Raw genomic sequence first — 5,982 nt, 5'->3', positions numbered from 1 at the left:
GATGCAATCGCCTGTGCGGGGGTGGCCGTGCAGCTCAGGAAAGTCACGTTAGAGCAGAAGCATGAGCAAGGCAGTCCCCATGCTCCCCTGTGCATGTTCTTGGCTGCTTGAATTCAGGGCTAGCGGGTGCCCCCCAAAACATGGGTCCTGCCAGGGGAGATGGGGTGCAAGTGCTTGATGCGACAGAGGCAGGTTGGGGGTCAGGAGAAAGCACTGGTGGGAAGGGGCTAACTGACCCTAACACCCTAACCCTGGGCTGGACACAGTGAGCGTGCCACAGGGATGATTGGCCACGCAGACATTCAGCTGGAAAAAGGCTGGGGAGCACCCGGGGTCCCAAGGGAAACGGGCACTGAGTGCTGAAAGCACCATCCTGGGGCCCACTGGGAGAAGCCTGCCATGCTGTGCCATTGCAATGCTGTGCCGTGCCATGCCATGCTGTGCTGTGCCATGCAGTGCCGTGCCATGCTGTTTCATACCATGCCATGCAATGCCAGTGTCTGGAAGGACTCCCGTCTGCGGCAGCAAAACCTCCCTTGGACATCAGGCTGCAAAGAAGATCTAAGAAAATCACAAAGAGCCCTGAAGGGAACAACAGGGAGGATGGATGGGGTTAGGAAAGCCCAGGCAGTGTAACCTGCCTCAGAGGAAGACTGAAACAACTGGGTTTTGTCAGCACAGGGAAGAGCAAGGCATGGGAAAGAGCCAGGCGTGAGCGCTCGTGCTCCTCCCACCCTGCCCAAGGGCTGGCTGTCTCTGGGCACTGAGCCGCAGCTCGCCGTGGCCGCTCAGGAAGAGATAAGAAGACATGAGTTTAACTGGCACCAGAAGAGGCTGATGGTGGGTATGAACAAACCAAACTGGGAAACAGGGGAACCAGCAGCTCAGGGGGACTGCGACACCCATCCCGGGAAGGCGCTGAGGCTGGCGGGGGGCTGGGGAGTAGCCACAACGCACCCTGTCTGGAGGCACACTGCACCACACCCAGATGTGCTGTGCCGGCTCCAGATGTGCACGCCTACTATGCTGCCCTTGCTCCAGATGTGGTGCCTGGGCCCAGGTGCGCTTGCCCTTGGTGCTGTCCCAGCTCCAGATGTGCACACCCACGGTGCCACCCCAGATCCAGATGCCAGGGCCTGGCTCCAGATCTGCACGCCTGCAGTGCTGCCCCACCCCAAATGTGAAGGCCCATGGTGCTGCCCCAGCTCCAGATGTGTGCCCCACAGCAGGTCCCACCCAGCATTTCTCGCTCAGCCCCAGCTATGTCACCACAAGCAGATGACCCCAGGGCCCCAGCAGCCCTGCAGAGGGGACTGGGATTCCCCCAGGACCCTCCTCAGCTCTCTCCCCTCCACACCAGGACCCCCGAGCTGCAGCAAAGCCCACCTGCAAGGTGACCCCCCCGCCTCCTGAAAATTATTTTCAATAGATTAATACAAATACTTCCATTACATAATGCATTAAAGACAACCATAACACGCTGAAACAAAAATTCTCACCGAAACCCTCCCGATCTTGCTCGTGTGTGTGTATAACTATACATACAGATGGATTATATATGTTACTATAACTACACGTTATAGTTTCAGCACACAGTGAGGTTTCCCCCCCCGCCCCAGGCTGATTCTCTTGCTTTCATCCACCCTTCGCTTTCACAAAAACCCTCCATGGATCAGTCAAAACCCAAAGCAGCAGGGGCTTGGTGGCAGAAGAAGGGTCTGTGTCGTGCTGGGAGAGCGGTGTGTGTTGGATATTGTGTTCCCTAACGTTTTCTTGAGAGGACAGAGGCGGGTGAGCATGCGGTATTTCCTGTGGTTGCAGCATCTAATGAGGTTAACACTGTTGTTGAGGTTAACTCTTCAACCGACATGAAAAAGGAAGCCATGGGCTTTGCAGCAGGGGGTTTGGGAGCTGTGGTGGGAGCCAGCGGGATGGAGAGCCCCGGAGCCTCAGCCCCTTCTGCCCCCCGCCCCGGGTGTCCACAGCCTACAGGCTGACCCAGGGACTGGCATGAGCAGAGGTGCTGACATTTGGTGCCAGTGAAAACCACCACAGTCCTTAAGGAGCTTTTCATTGTAGGCTTCTGGGGTTAGTAGAAAAATGTTCTTTTGCTGAGAGAGTTCAGCCCAGCTCCCCAGGACCCCTCTGCTTGGTTCCTGTCACCTCTCACAAAGCCACGCAAACATAAAAATCCATTTGTGATGGACTTGAATTTGCCAGGGTGGCTCCAAATTCTGTAACAACTTAGACTAAAAAGACAACCCCCCCCCCGAGGCTGTTCCTTTAAGGGATGCTGGGTTTTCCCATGGACTGACTCAGACTGGAAACTCTCAGTTTTTCTCGGTGCAGCTATCTAGGTCAGGCTTGCTGACAGTTGCTGATGCTTCTCGCTGCGTTCGGCAGCCCCGGCCGCAGCAGCAGGCAGAGCGGCCCGGCAGCACGTGTCCTGAGGACTGGCAAGGTAAGGACCCCCCTGCTCTGCCCAGCTTCCAGCCCGCTACCACCCGGATTGAAAGCCAAAATATCCCAGCTCGTGTTTCTCGGCTGCTGCTTACATGCCTTAGCCTCTTCTGACACACGTTGCCAGTAAAGATTTCGCATGGTTTGGGCTTGCACAACCTGGACAGCTTTTTCCTTCTTCTTCACTTGCTTTGCATTTCTTTAGCCCTAACGTACAAGGAGACTTTTTAACAGAGAGAGATCAAAGACCAGTATCTCTCAATAAGGAGAATGGTCTCGTTCCTTCTGGCTTTGGAGTTTGTGAATGCCTGTAAATTGGAATAAAAATGCGAGTGTGAGTGATCCCCGGAGGCAGAGCCTGCGATCTTGTCTTAAAACTGGCAGCCAGGCAGATTTATTATATTTTCAACTCTTTTCATAGACCATGAGGGTTTTGGGTTTTTCTTCCTGTTCCAACTTGCAGAAGGTTTGCAGGCAATTGGGAGGCCTTCAAGTTGTCTTAGTGGGTCAGGTAATAGGAAGGCACTTGAAATTTGACTCATTATGAATACTTCAACAGCTCTTAAAGCAAATGAGGTCAGCTTGCACAGCAGGAGAACTACGGAAGCATTAGCTGTAGCTACTAGCCTGGTTTGGGTTGAATAATGCAATTTTGAAGTTTTTACGGTGGACTCTGGTCCAGCATGTCCCTTAGGGGAAAACTTGCCGTTTCTAACATCAGATTTTGTATAGAGTTATTTTAATTATTGCTGGCCTAATAAGAAAACTGGGGAGGTTGGGGGGTGTTGCTCAGTTTTCAGCAATGTGCACATGAACAGGGTGTAAGGCTATGGCAATGGTCTGCCCAGCACCCAGCCCTGCGCCCCCCAGCATAGTCCCAGCCTTTGGGGAGGGGGAGGGCGCTCAGGTGTGCTGTGCAGGCGGCTCCCCAGGGGATGTTTTGCTGAGAAAAGAGCGATCCTTCCCCAGGAGCTGCATCTCCTTGCATCCCAGCAGTCTGTGCCCTGGCTGCTCCAAAGCTGTCCCAGCCCTGTACCCCACACTGGTACCCTGTACCCCAAGCCCCTGGGCTTCCCCTCTGGGGGGGGTTTGGCCTGGAGGGGGGTGAATCCAAAGAGGCTGCGGAGGAAGGCGAAGTGAGCAGGGGAAAGTTCAGGCAAGACTGTGGGATGTGGACACAAGCATGGCTCCTTGGAGAGAGAGGGAAGCCCTTGCCTGGGATTTTGAGATTGTCTCGGGGGGATCGCTGCCAGGAAGAGCCATTGCTTGGCTTGGGCAGGACCCGCCACAGCAAGGGGGTAGGAAAGATGTCACGGAAACAGAGGAAGCTTCTGTCTCATGAAACCGTGTCTGACCAGGTCTGAGCATCTCCAGGGATGGAGACTCCAAGGCAACCCCTCAGGGCAGTCAGCCTCATGCATGGTCACCCCTATAGTGCTTTTTCTTATGTTTAACTGGAATTTCCTGATTTTCAATGTGAGCCCATTGCCTCCTGGCCTGTCCCTGGGCAGCACTGAGAGCAGTCTGGCTCCCTCATCTCTACCCTCTCATCAGACATCAAAAAGGAGGGAGCCCCCTCCTCTTCGGGCTGAACAGCCCAGCTCTCCCAGCCCTTCCCACATCTCAGGTGCTCCAGACCCTCAGGTGTCTTTGCAGCCTTTGCTTGGATTCACTCCAGTCTGTCCATGTCTCTCCTCTCCTGTGGAGCTCAGCCCTGGACCCAGCACTCCAGATGTGCTTCCCTAGGGCTGAGCAGAGGGGCAGGATGAAGACAAATAGCATCCTCTGTGCTTCCTTCACCCACCATGCCAGCCCTCTTTGAGGAGGGCTCACAGGCTGCTCAGGCATGACTTTTGCAAATCCATGCTGCCTGCTCCCATTGCCTCCTAGTTCTCCTGCGTGTGCTGGGAGCTGGTTTCCAGGAAAGTTTGCTCCATCACCTGCCCCGGGGGTAGGGGTGAGGCTGTCCAGCCTGTGGATTACCAAAAACTGCATGAGCATATGCGTCTGTATAAAAGAGAAATTTCACAGATGTGAAACTAAAGAGAAATGTCACCGGAGGTGGAAGCTCCGGGAAAGTGGCCTCAGGGCTGCTCACCAGGGCTGGACACTGGGCTCTGCCAACGGGGTGCCTGTTACCCAAAATGCTGAGTCCTGTGTGCCTGTGGGCTTGTCCCCCTGTGCTCCCACTGCTGGCACAACCCAACCTGACCCCAAATCCCCAACAAAACCTTCGCCATGCATCCCCATTGCCACTTCTGGGGCGGTCCCTGAGCATCCTGGGGCAAGGGCAGACCCAGCCCTGTTGGGCAGGGGTAAGGCTGGTGGGACAACTCACGCCTTTCCTTTCCCCAGACTATGCCACACGTGGGCAGCAGCCGCAGCTCAGGCCATGGCAGGGTCCAGCGAGGCTTTGGCACTCCACGTCCTGCTCTGCTGCCTGTGCGGAGGTAAGCGAGAGTGCAGCATGGCTCGGCACAGCGTAGCACAGCCACCGGGGCATCACCAGCAATGACCACTGGAGCAAACTCCTTGGCTGGGGAATCAGAGTGGGAGTAGCAAAATCGTAGGGCTAGAGCTACGGATTTTGGGGGAGTGCTTCATTAGCATTGTGGGGAGCTGCCATGCCTCACTGCACCCTCTCCTCCCTGCTTGCGTCCTTGGGCTGGGGCCACATCCAGCTGCATTGAAGCACGCTGGTGTTTCAGCAGCTGTGACAAGCAGCATGATCCGGCCTCCGCACACACCAAGCCGGAGCACAGCTGCACCCTTTCCAGGAAGGCCAGATCGAGCCCGATACCATCTGTGAGCCGGATTTGCCGGAGCTGGTGCAGAGCCCTCATCTGATAGTGAAGGGCAGCGTGCGTCTCTGCGCGGGGGCTGCTGCCCTAATCTCGGGGGATCAGAGCTCTCGAGACTACGGGTTATTTCCCTGCAGTCATTTAAGCATTAGAGCACATCCTAAAATTGGTGAAACTAGCTGTTTCCGATCTGAGGGGATGAGTCACTGGGTCGCTGCTGAAGGCAGGGGGGTTTGTGCTCGTCCTGGGGGGGGAGCAAGGGGGCTGGGGCCCCCCCACAGCAGGCTCCTGCCACGCTGCTGCTCACATCCCAGCAAAGCAGCCACCCGTGCGGAGTGGTGCAGCCCACGTGCATCATCTCCTCCTGTGGGACACCCACCAGGAGCTGCCCTGACCTGGCGGGTGTTGGCACAGGTGTTGCAAACATCAAGTGCTCCGGGCACGTCTGGATTGAGCCCGCACCGGTGGTGCAGATGGGCACCAACATCTCCATCAACTGCCTCTCCACCCTCGGCTGCCCCATGCCCGAGTTCATCATCCTCCTCAACTACAGCCTTGCTGAGGGTCCCCTGCTCCCCCTCAACAGCAGCACCGTCCAGCTCCAGCTGCAGGATTTCCGGTTGCCCTACGGGACCGTCACCTGCCTCGCCCGCTGCCGCAACAATGGAAGATTTCTGGTGGTGTGTGGCACCCAAGTCCTGGCCGGCTGTGAGTCGTGTCC

Source organism: Egretta garzetta, unplaced genomic scaffold (assembly GCF_000687185.1).
Source record: "Egretta garzetta isolate BGI_Z169 unplaced genomic scaffold, ASM68718v1 scaffold163, whole genome shotgun sequence".
NCBI lineage: Eukaryota > Metazoa > Chordata > Aves > Pelecaniformes > Ardeidae > Egretta > Egretta garzetta.
This window is presented reverse-complemented; position numbering follows the sequence as displayed.